Genomic DNA, 13,009 nt, shown 5'->3' on the forward strand with positions numbered 1-13,009 from the left:
TATGATTCCCAAGTTCCCTTCGAGAGAATTCCCTCCTCCTATGCTGACTTGGGACTGAGCCATGCTGGACCTATAACCTCCCTTAAAGGGCTAGTGCACACCCTGTTACAGGTGTTCAGCTCCCACAGACAGGTTTGAAAATCCCATTCCAAAGAGCACCCACCTAAAGGCGCTGGAGTGCCTTTCATAATCACATAAGCCAACTTAGTAATCAAAAAGAAATGCAGCAGAATCCTTTCAAAGGAGAAAGACTCCATTCTGGCCAACGATACCAGCCCCAGAGTACACCCATTTTAGTGCTCACATTAACATTCACTCCCCAAAAGCTTGGGAAAAGAGATATGGGCCTTTAAGCATGTCCTGAAGATTGAGACATTTGGCCTATTTTGGAGTGAATGCCAAAGTCCCAGGCTCTTCAAATAAAAAGCCCTACCAGCAGTCCTCTCCCTTTTAACTGCTCTCTCAACATTGAGACCAAGAGCACTTCACTTAAAAACAGAGGCGAGTGGAAGACGAACAAGGCTAGTCGGGATCAGGCACTTTCCTAATTTATACAAAAATTCAACCCTGAGGAGGAAGACGAAGATGCAGCCTGTTCAGAACCATTAATCAACTGCCCACTGTCATTTTTCACTTTTATACCCAAATATTTAAATAAGAAAGAGTTGCCACAAATTCTACAGATGAAAAAGGCACTTAAAAAAAACCACCTTTAGATTCCAGAACCTGTCAATTACAGGTCATTTTGACTGCAGTAATACGGTTTGTTCTTCATTCATTCCCAGAAGGCTACAGTCATTTGTATGCTTTTCATATGAAGCATGGAGGGCTTTGTGAGGGCTTGCCAGTTACAAATATCAATCTTCTAACAATGTCATAACATCCCTCCTGTGTTTGTTAATTTTGCGCTAAATAATTTAGTTCGTGATCACCTGGGGCAGCTTATTATCTTTGGGTTGGAAAAATCATTTTTAAACATAAGGGACTTTACTATGGAAAAAGATATATAGCTTATCCCACATTTAAAGCATTTTAAAAAGATAACTGTATGTTGTTCTGTAGCAGTTAATCCCTTCTTGATCCATAGAAGGGAATCCTTAAAAATTACTTCAGAACAAAAGCATTTGTGCCCTATGTGAATGGTTTTTCTGGCTGTTCTAAAACTTAATTACAGTGCAAGCTTAAGGTGCATGTTTAGAATATTGTTTTAACTCATCTTAAGGCAGATTTAAAAGAACATTGAATCAAGTTGCAAATAATAGAAACACGTCTTGACTGAGCAATGAGATTATACTTGTAACCACGTCAAACCATGGATTAACACACTGTTCAAGGGATCAGGCTTCAACTTTGGCTAGAGGAGAATATAATTTTCAGCTTTGTTGGCACAGTACTGGAAGCTTGCACTGGGTTTGATCTTGCTCCCAACGAATCAGTGGGAATTCAGAATTGGGACTGAAACTCAAAATTTCACATTTAGGTTAAGAAGGAAGTTGGATGACAAGACGAGAGGAAACTGGCAGAACTGTGGGAAGTTGTGCTACAATGCTAAGCCTGTAGAAGTGGCTAAAGTCTCACTTTGAACACACTCTGGATTTATGCTATTGTAACTGACTTCAAGAGAGCCTCTTTTGACTTACAGTGGTGTGAGTGAGTTAAGAATCAAGCCTGCTGCCCTTACTCAGGACATGTTTGTAGTAGAGAGCCTGAGACACAAGGCCTTGTATCAGAAGCCCAGTGTGAGGCCTAAGGCCCGAACTAAAGTAGTGGCCAAGTTTTGCTGATATAAAGCAAGGTTAGCAAAAGACAGGTTGTGAGCTGAAGACAGGCTCTGCTTGCATGCATGCTCACAGAACCTGGCAAGAACAGGGCTGCTATTGTAAAAACACACACATCCCTGAGAAGTGCTAGGCACAGGACACTCACGCAAACACATTCCAGAAGGATAGTTCCAGAATACCCCAATAGTCAATATAGTACAAACACCTCCTCCCCAAAGATAACAGAAACATATGGACCTCTCAAAGATAAGGTCAGGATGACAGTGTGATGGATAGAGATGCTTTGATCGAACCAACATGTACAAGGTAATGGGTGGTAACAAACCACGTCAGGGGCAGCAACTAACACTGTCAGAGGGGCAATACATAACTTGCTTATACTGGTGTATAAAATGGATTCTCAGCAGGAGTGTCTTTGGCCAGCCTCGGCGACAGTGGAAAGTTCCACCACTGACTGATCTGCATCCATTGTCATGGGCATACATGTCTTAGTATTCACGTAGAGTTTGCCAGGTGCTATTAACAGTGCTTTGTCAGCAATAAACCTGACTGAGTGCCTCTGCAACTTTTAAACAGATCTTGTGGTTATTGGATGGTTTGATCAGGGTCTGCCCTGCCAGCTACCTGCGCAGGGCTGGGACGGCACACAAAAAGAGCACACGCACACAGCATGTGACAACAATGTTCTGAGGGGAGAAGAGAAATTGGTGGCAGCAAGATGGCTACACAGGTTTTTGTGTCACTCCAGAATTCCCGTGTGTCAGGAACAGTCCTGGCCTGCCCCTTGGGGGCTCAACTCCAGCTGCATTGACTCATCAGCACAAAGCAGCTAGAGCCAGGACTGAAGATTCTCTCTGCTTTTTAAAGTTGCCAGTGATTACACAGGTTGCAAGGCAGTGGAGGAGAAGACCAAAGACTGATCTTAGATCAAGCCCTCAGTCCAGCAATACAGTTAAGCACATGAACTGTTCCATTGACTTTAATGGTATTACTCACGGAGTCAAAATTAAACATGTCAGAATTACAGGACAAGATGTGGTAAGAATCCCTTTCAGTCCGTCTTGAGTGCACCTCCCAGGAGGCACTCTGCTGGCTTTCTGCACCTCATCTGGGGTGGAACCACATGGTTCTACCACTCCTAGACTGGATCACTGGGCTGTGCAGCAGCCTCCTCATTTCCCAATCATGTTAGCCCGACAGGCCAACCAAGTTTGCCATCTGCAAGCCTTTTCCTTCTGGAGCCTGTGACCATGGCTGATTAAAGTGTCTCAAAGAACACCCCCTTCAAAACAAAGCATTCTTTATTCTTTCACCCAAACGTACCTAGCACCCAGAGCAAAGGAAAAACCAATCAAAGGCCTATACGCATAATTCACACCTATAACTTAATATTTCCTTGCAAACTTTGGAGAGTTCCCCCTCACCTTTATCTCTGGACTGGTGAAGCAGGCTACCCTGCTGCAGCTTCTGCCTCTCTGCGTCTCCATCAGAATGCTGACAACCCACCCAGCCCCTTCCTTTTTGCAGGACAATTCCTTGAACTGGCCAGTGTCCTTTGATTTCTTTATACTTGGTTCCCAAACTGCCATGCAACTTTGCTGGCCCCAAGCAGCATCTTGAACTCTAAGGTAGCTTCTTTACAACAAATCACCCCGCTCCTGTGCTTGAGAGCTTGCTGGGACAATCTTTATCTCAATTATTGTTCAGGGGGACTGGAACAATTTTTATAGTGGAGGTGCTGATGATGGAAACCATGTATTTGGTGTTTGTTATTAGTTCTTCAAGCCAGCCCCACTGTTATTGTTTTAACTTTTCTGCCCGGTTCCTTGTGAGACACTGTGGGGTAATATCACTCCATGTGATATCACCCCATAGTAAGTAATCCATCGTACACCAAAAGACAGAGGTATGCGCAATAGTCATAAAAAATACACCTAACTCAATTATTCTCCACTACATGTTTAAATGCTTAGCTGCACTGAGGCTGCAAACTACCCAATCTGACACTGATGTAAATCAGGTCTAAGTCTACCAAAATCAATATAATTATACTGATGGAAAACCAGTATAAGGGAGATCAGAATTAGACTGGAGAGAGTAAGGCCAGAAGAAAAATAATTTCACCGGTGTCTCTCTTTTGAAAAGAAAAGGGTAGATGTGATCTGAGATATGCCTGGCTGAAAGAGGAATGTGGTATTTATGGATTATTCCAATACAGATAGAGAACCGAGAAAGAACAGCGGATTTTTAGAAGGTATCAGAAGGGATCAGCATAGCACAACATACTACTGATGCAGTGCTCAAATAAGAGAGAATGAAAAAGTTGTAACAGAAAATTTTAAGCTGTGCAATGACATACTGTAATGGTGGTATCTAAAAAATGCCGTGTCTGCTTTGCACAGATGCATTAAGACAGAATTGAGTAGAGTAGAGCTAGGCAATTTGGAGAAAATATTTTATCAAATACCTTATATTAAGGGCAGAGCATTTTAGAAAAACAATGTAATAAGGAGAGAAAGGTCACACCACAGTAATGCTTGGAATTTGTGAGGATTTCATTGTAATGATAGACTAGATTTTTAATTTTTTTTTAACCATTTGAGAATGTTTCACGTAAAACTTTTAATATTCATGGAGCAAAGGCCCAGAACAAAGGGATCCTGTATACCACTGGAGAAGCAATTTAGACTGGAATTAAATGGAATTTGTGACGTATAGAGTTCAGTGCCTGTCTCTCATTCTTTCTACTGTTAATATTAAGATATTCTTTCTACCATTCTACCATTAATATTAAGATTCTGTATAGTCAGTATTAGGACAGAGATTACAGAATGAAGAAAACATCTGCTCTGTGGAAAAGCATTGCAACCACACTGACCAGAAAGTAGATGGGGAAGGTATTTGTAGAATCCAAGAATATCATATTAAATAAATATAAGGGGCAATGACTGCTTTTTCAGGGGTATGTTAACAATTCATGTGCTCTGTCAAATATTACAAGTCCTGAGTGCTGTAAAGCTGATTTTTCAAAGCCAATTTTCTGTTGAGTAAATTCTTGGTCTTATACGTCAACCAATAAGGACCACGAATGCACGGAAAATAGCATGCCTACAGCAGTTCCTGCTAGCATTTGAGTGTTGTGGAGATGCCATTCGTTTTATATCCAAATAAATGTACATCAAATTGAACTGAGAGATGTGAAGAAAATTTTCTCACACTCTCAAAGAATCCAGATTAAGGGATGTAAATTGCATCCAGATTTTGACTAGATGTAACTCCATATTTTTGTGTGTCAGATACAGATCAGCCGGGGTCAGCTTCATTAGCCACTCTTATATGGGAGTTAAAGGACTCTTATGACAAAACGTATTGCTTAATTCATCACCCACTTAATAACGTTGGTCCCGAAGAGGGGCACTCTGCTGCAGTCAGATTGATATCAAGCATAAACCATTAGGAAGTCTGTGGTAACAAATATGGCTGTAGTCTCTGATAGGGCAGTTTGCATTTACGTTTCTAGTAATGTGATAATTAAACATCATTAGGGATTTGGTCCTTAGGCAGTGTTTGTAATAAATCTGTATCATTACTCAAAAAAAGAAACTGATCAGGTCAGCATTTATTTATACAGCACATATTTAAAAGTACTCACAACCCTTACTGATTTTGCTAGTCTTGTTATGAGTCTAGCTTGGCAAATTGAGGTCAAAGGAGGAATTAAAGCTAGGGACTGGTGAGAAACCTGGAAGCATTGAGGTGCCTGTTTAGGATTCTTCTTGCTCTTCTAGTTTTGAGTCCTGAATCAGCAGAGCACTTAAGCAGTGAAAACAGTGGGACTTCACTTAGGCACGTGTGCAAGATGCTTTGCTGAATCGGGGCTTCAATTTCTGCAAGCCTATTTACTGCTTAGTGGCTTTTCTTTCTGACTCTGCTTGTTGAGAAGTAGTGTTTTACTAGATCTCAACCCAGCTCTTCTTTGTCTCCCTCCTTATCTATGTCTCATTGTGTTTTGTCCAAGACTCTAACAGGACTTTAATCCGATGTTAACACTTTACCAGGCATTTCCTGTTCCTATCACTGGCCCATTCTTGTGTTCCAGTTCAGATAGAGGTTCCACAAAGCAAAGTCCTTCCATCTGAACATACAGTCTGCCGTTCTTTACCTGAATTGCCCAGTATACAATTCATAATAATTTTTTGGCAGAAGTATTTAATAAGCTGGCAATAAACAAGCGAGGACCACATATGCTTACCAGTCCTGCATCTGCCAACATAAATAGATGACTTTTTGCTGTCCCAGAAACCTCTCAAGTATAATGAGTTGAAAAAACCTCGCACCATCTCCTTCAGCTCATGTTGTAGCAACTTTTGTTGCTGCAGCAGGGTCGGAACAGAATGATCAATGGTTACATGCCACAGCATGCCATGACTTTACTTCCACTGTCATGATTTCACGCAGAATGTCACGCAAAGCAAGACAGAGAAGTGTGAAAAATAGATAACCTGCTTCTGTTCAAAGATGAATTGGGAAAATATTGCCTGATAGCTGTAAATTCTTTTGGGACAGGGACTGTATCTTCCTCTGCGTCTACTGTGCCGAGTGCCCCGTTATTGCTCAAAAAATAAAAATAATAAATTCAGTAGGCCAGATCCTGATCTCACTTACACTGGTGTAATTCGCTTGACATTCAGATAATGACATTCATATATATTCTGCTCTAAGGTATCTATATCAGAGACTTGTGAGTAATTTTAATTGCCACAGCTTCGGCAGCAGCAAGTTTGCTGCACTTTCTGGTATGATTCACAGAGCTACATGTTTGCTTATGATCATTGTGATGGAGCTGACATGGAAGTCAATGACATTCATCTCTATGACTGGTCTACAGAGGTGATCCTGCTTGATAGGCTGCTCAGGCTACATTCCTCTATTTCACAAAGTGATTTCCCCACAGTTATCTAACACGCTGCAGCACGTTCCGAAACCTAGAACAGGAAATAATTGCACTATCTCAGACAGCACAATGCAGTTGGTGTTGAGGCTCTTATTGTACAGTCCAACCAAAAAGAACTTGGTGCAAGTCTGGGGAGGTGAGAGTGGGCAACGGCATCTGTATAGAAATATACATTTTGTGCCCTTCCTGATCTAAGGGCTATCCAGACACCAAACTGGTCACACCCATAGATTATAGCAGCCTGAAGGATGTTCTAATCTAATCTAGGGGCCGTTGTAGCAGCCACGTACAGGGACTCCCCAGCCATGGCCCCATCAGACAAGCTATGCTGCCTGATGCCTGCCTAAATGCTGAGACAGAAGGCCTAAGAGGCACTACAATTACTCTACTCCACAAGAGGCTCCCCGTACCCAGAGGGGTTAGTTTGGTGTCCAGCTAACCCGGGTTTAGAGCTGCTTTGCAGCACTGAATTAGATACATTCATGGAGGATGGGTCCATCAATGGCTATTAGCCAAGAGGGGCAGGGTTGGTGGTGTCCCTAGCCTCCGTTTGCCAGAGGGGCACCTGGCATTGGCCGCTGTGGGAAGACAGGATACTGGGGTAGATGGACCTTTGGTCTGACCCAGTGTGGCCATTCTTTTGTTCACTGAAGCAGCACAAAGTGGCAGTACTACATCTGTGAATCTGACTTTTGCATGGAATGGTGACTGCTGTAGATTTGTGCAGCTGTGGAACTGCCTTTAAAACAAAACAAAAAAAACCCCACTAAACACACAAGAGGAGCCCCTGAGAACTAACACAGTATAAGTCATTAGCCAAAATCTCTGAATTTTATAGATGATGTCCTGGAAACCATGTTAAATGGCAACTCACTCTAAATATTCAGTCTGCAATATTTTCGTTCCAAACCTATGTAGATGGGTGATTTGCTATGTAATTGCTTTTCTGGGCAACTTGTCCTCCTAAGCCCCTCATTCATGCTGCAGAAAGTGCTGGAGTCGTCGCTGTATGTTCACAACAAATTTTTCATCTTGGTTAGAACTATTAAGCAAAGGGAGGGGACAAGCTTTCACCGCACTGGGGGAAATTTATTTATTTAAACTCTCAGAGCTTAGCCGAAAACACATCCAACAATTTTGGGGATTAAAATAATAATCATTATACTTAGCTGTGATGTAGCAAAATAGAAATAAAAATGAAATCAAAAGTAAATAAAGCACTAGGCGAGAGAAAAAATCTTTCCAGCATAGACTATATCATTCAAATACGAGCCCTGTATGCAGACATCCATCAGCTGTTCTTTGTCATTTAGTGTTTAACAGAACTAGTGACACAAATTCAAAGAGGAATCTACCTGAGGCGGAATAAATTAGAGTGGAGCTTTAGCACCACTATATATATGTAAGCTTAAGACTCATTTATTGTTTAATAGCCAACTTTTTATAAGTGCTTTAAAATCCACATGCTGACTCAGATTGTCTTAAGTCTGGGTTGGTGTATTTTAAATCTCCCTCTTGCATCCCAGCATAATTCTTATTTCAGTTCAGGGCCATGTTTGGATTTCATTCATAGCAGCTTCAATCCACAGTAATGACACTGAGTCCTCTGGTGTTACTCCAAATTCGTGTAAACGAAATCAGCATTTGGACCCTCTACATCATTTAAGGCTTCATAAGACTTACTTATTTAGACCGCTGTTCACTTCTCAGCTTGCACACTACTTCCAAGTCCAGGCTGATGTAAGTCACATGCTCATGGGCCAAAAGACACTGCAGCAAGTAAAGCTACTAAGAGGAGGAATGTAGGAATGAGGGCATTAAAGTCGACCACTCCCACTTTAATGCACACTTTATTTTGGCTCCTCAGCACCAGCTTAGACTCCCTCAGAGTTACATGTACATCAGTAAGTGGGTATAAGTCAGTCTGAATGAGGTAAAATAGCTGAAGGGAGTCTGAGCCCTGGTTTACACTGGTGTGGGGGGGAAATCGATTTAAGTTATGCAACTTCAGCTACGTGAATAATGAAGCTGAAGTTGACATACTTAGATCGACTTAGTGGTGTCTTCACCACTGTGAGTCGACTGCTGCCGCTCCCCCGTCGACTCTGCCTGCACCTCTCGCGGCGCTGGAGCACAGGAGTTGACTGGAGAGTGCTCAGGGGTCGATTTATCGTGTCTAGACTAGACGCGATAAATCGATCCCTGCTGGATCGACCACTGCTTGCCGATCCGGTGGGTAGTGAAGACATACCCTAAGTTAAGGCAGTCTGGCTTACACCCCTCTTTACACATCACCTCTGAGTTTGGCCCCCAGAGCTAGCTCGAGTATGTGTATCTGAGCAGGGAAATCACACCCCTAGCTCATAGCGTAGACGTAGGGCAGGTCTACACTACCGCTTGAGTCAGTGTAAATTACGTTGCTGAGGGGTGTGAAAAAGACACCCCCCTGAGCGGCGCAAGTTACAGCTACCTAAGGGCTGTCCACACCGATACTATGTCGGCAAGAAACGCTCTCCTGCTGACACAGCTTCCATAATTATGCTGACGGGAGAGCGCTCTCCTGTAGGCATAGAGCGTCTTCACCAGATACGCGTGACAGTGGGGCAGCTGCGTCGGGGCAGCTGCGCTGATGTAGAGCTTCTAGTGTAGACCTGCCCATAGCCTGTGTTGTTTGTCTTGTAGCCTGTCCTCTTTGTGGGTGGTACCTTTTATCAACCCTGTGAAGTGAATGAAGATTCAGAATGTTTGTCTATTCTCTGCACCTCCTTGCTGAAATCGATGCTTGACCTAGGATAGCTGCATAATGATCACCAATAGCTTTGGAGACCCTCTTCAGTGCTGAAATAACTTATTCTGAAGGTTCTTTCCTTTTCTGCATCTTCGGTTAGGAACATCTCAGGGTAGGTACAACTAATATTACTGTAAATTTTTGTTGTACGTGTGACTGATATTATGCATAGCTTTCTGGATGGTTTATAAAGCTTCAAGGCTGTCCAGTGCCATAAGACATTTTTGTAATCAAGTAGATTAATAATTGTTATATAAATACATATTGTTATAAATATAAATTGTTATATAGATGATATAGAACCAGACAGTCATGCTGTGTATACAAACATCCACTGCACCTGATGTAAAGCGATGACTAAGGAGTTAGTCATGGCAAGAGTGGACTAATTACAGCCCTATCAAAAGTTTTATACTGCTTCAAATTATACTTCTTAGGACTTGCTAGGCTGCTGGGTTTGTGCACTTCAATAAAAATCATTATGAAGTCACACTGCTGAAAAGCAACATACAATTATAAAGCTTACGGTAGAAAAAAAATGGTGTTGAAAACCAGCCCAGTATTAGACTGCAAACTTCTATCTCATGTACATTCACAGAGACTAAAGAGTTCTCTACTGGTCTGTGTGACACAGGATGGCGGCACTACCTGGTCCTTAATACATGGGATTAACATCAGCAGCCCTTTCTCTCTCCCCTTGCACAGAGGTTCAGGGGAATAGAAAAAGGTCTGCTGGAGACACAGAAAGAGGAGAATGGCTGGGTGGGTAGCTAGTGTCCCTATTTTGTTTCTCAGAGATGTGGTATTCCCCAGGCAGGGAAATGATTTGGTTGTCGCTCTTTGTACTTAGGTTACCTGGTTCTGATTTGTGTTTACACAGATTCTCTCCTGCTGAGGAGACCTTTGTGCTTGTTGCTGTTTTGCTTCTATCCACTTGCTTCTCTGTCTTACCATTTGTTTGTGCTGGGCAGAGAAAGAGGCAGAATGGGGACAGCAATAGCATCAGGCTTGAAGGAAATGGGGGCAGAAGGGTTTGTGCCCAAAGTGCACATTCTCCTCCAGAACTTGGAATGGAACCCAAGATTCCTGAATTTCACCCTTGCTCTGCTGCCAGCAAATATATGGGAAACCCACTGGCAAAATGCACATCCCCTCTAGTGCTGGTCCACATAAAGGATGACAACCTACTACTGACATAATTTACTCCATTAGCTCTAGTGGCAGAGGTTTACATTGCAGATACAAAGGTTTCAATCCTGCTGACAACCCAGGTTGGCATCAATATGATGCCACATTACGAAATTTTCAGTTTGTATCTTTACAAAAAGCCTATGTTAACAAAACATTAAAGTTGCAGAATCAAGCACTCAAAAGTTAGGAAATGCCACAATTAGGGCTTGTCCACGCACCAAGTTACTGGGCAGCAAGCTGGTGTGCTGTAGATTCACATAATGGCTTCTGCACTAACTTCCCATGTAAACAAGCCCTTACGGTTACCCATGCAACCTTAATTCAGTCCCCTTGTGCATATGCATTATGATACAATCTTTAATTATGTGATCACTCATTATTTTTCCCACAGAACCCCTACCCCATTCAGATCACAGGAAGGACAGTGCCTGGGGGATGAATCACAGCTGTGGAGTGAGGGAAACTTTCCTGTAAGGCCTCTGCCTCATTTGTGGCAGAAGTTATAAGGTGTGTTGTGAACGAGACAGGGAATGGGTAAGCACCTTGATAATGTATTTGGTTGTGCTCCTTAGCTAAGAAAGCACTGTCTTGCGAGGAAGGAGGGAACTGGGCAGGTCCATACTAGGGCCTACTGCACTAGGAATAGCATATATTGTGTCTGTGTGGAGGTATCATAAGAAGTGCTGCTGAGTGTGCTGTCTTTAGTTCACCCCTAACACAATCAGTGTGTGTCTTCCCCATGCAGCCAGAATGGCTAAGGGAACCCCTACTCAGCAACATTATCCCTGTACCTGAAGTGTGCTTCTGGCAACAAGAGACAGAACTTAGCTCTGGCTCCACTCTTTCAGATATGTCTGATTAACTGTAAGTTCCTTGCCCAGCAAAACAAAACAAAGAGCCCCACACCTAATAACTAACCAATAAACCAACAAGAACAAAACCCCGCAGGAAGGGAATAATTAATTAATAATTCCACAAGGAGCAGATGGGGATCTGTAGGGCAAGCGACTGATTCTTAAAGCTATTAGGCATGAGGTTGCCTACACAAAATTTCTGTGAACTTGTGCACACAGTTAAAGCGACTGGCTCTCCAGACGTGAAAGTTCACACCGAGCAGACAGGACCTTGCTTTTGATGTGAATCGAAAGACGCTTACGCAATAATCGCTGCATCAAACTGAGGGTTTTTTTTCTAGCTCAGAAAGATAAGGAGATTTGAATCTATTCTCCAGCTATATCGAGCCTGAAAGTACAAAAAATACCGAGTCCCATTTTTCTCTGTTGGTCAAAAAGAAAATGTTGCCATCCCAGAAATGTCCGATAATTATGTATTATTGTATTGCAGAAGCCCCTAGGAGTCCCAGTCATGGACCAGAACCCCACTGTGCTAGGTGTTGTACAAACACAGAAGAAAAAGTCAGCCCGTGGCCCCAAAGAGCATGGATGTTTTCTTCCTTCTATTGTGATCATCACCAGACTGCCTGTAGAACGATTTCAACTTCTAATATACTATGACTCTCCTGCTTCTCCTCAACAGGATTCATTATGGCTAGGCTCCTGGGCTACTCACTTCATCTGTACCTACAGTAATTACTATAGCAAGTGTGCAGGCCCTCAGTTATCTTGTTTGCTCTCCTATCTATTGAGGGTGAAACAAACAACAGTCATTCTTTCTAATGAATGCAATCAATCACAATATACATGCACACCTCAGAACTAAGGCCTAAATGCTAAACTGCCTTCCAATCACACAGTAAAGAAACTGGCAACAGCGTGAAAACAAACCTATTGGGGAAGAGGGAAAATGCAGGATTGTTTTACTAAATAAACATCCTCTGTTTGAAAGTTGAGTTAACCACATAAATGGGGCCTGAGGCCAGGACTGTGAGCCAGGAAATCCTGATCCCTAAACTTGTCTCTAAAACTGAGTCCCGCCGGGCATGTCTAAACTGCACATTAAGGGCATGTCTGTGGGACTTGGGCTTGTAGACTCGGTGTTTCCCAGCCCATTCTGTCTCTAGATTCCCACTAACAGAATCAATCTGGATTTACAATTGCTGGACCCAGGTCTTTTATCAAAACTGTTTTTGGACAGAAAATTGTGTTGCTGATTAAATGAGATTTTCCATGAAGTATCTGCATTCTGGAAAAATGTTGACTGTCAGAAAATGGAATTCCTGAAAACCCAAAATGTTTTCAGCTGAACTACATCTTCCATGATGCACCATAGCTAGGGAGTCCCATGATACATGCAGTTCAGCAAGAGGGGAGACCATGGTGCATCATGGGAGATGTT

Source organism: Lepidochelys olivacea, assembly GCF_965140295.1.
Source record: "Lepidochelys olivacea isolate rLepOli2 genome assembly, chromosome: 14".
NCBI lineage: Eukaryota > Metazoa > Chordata > Testudines > Cheloniidae > Lepidochelys > Lepidochelys olivacea.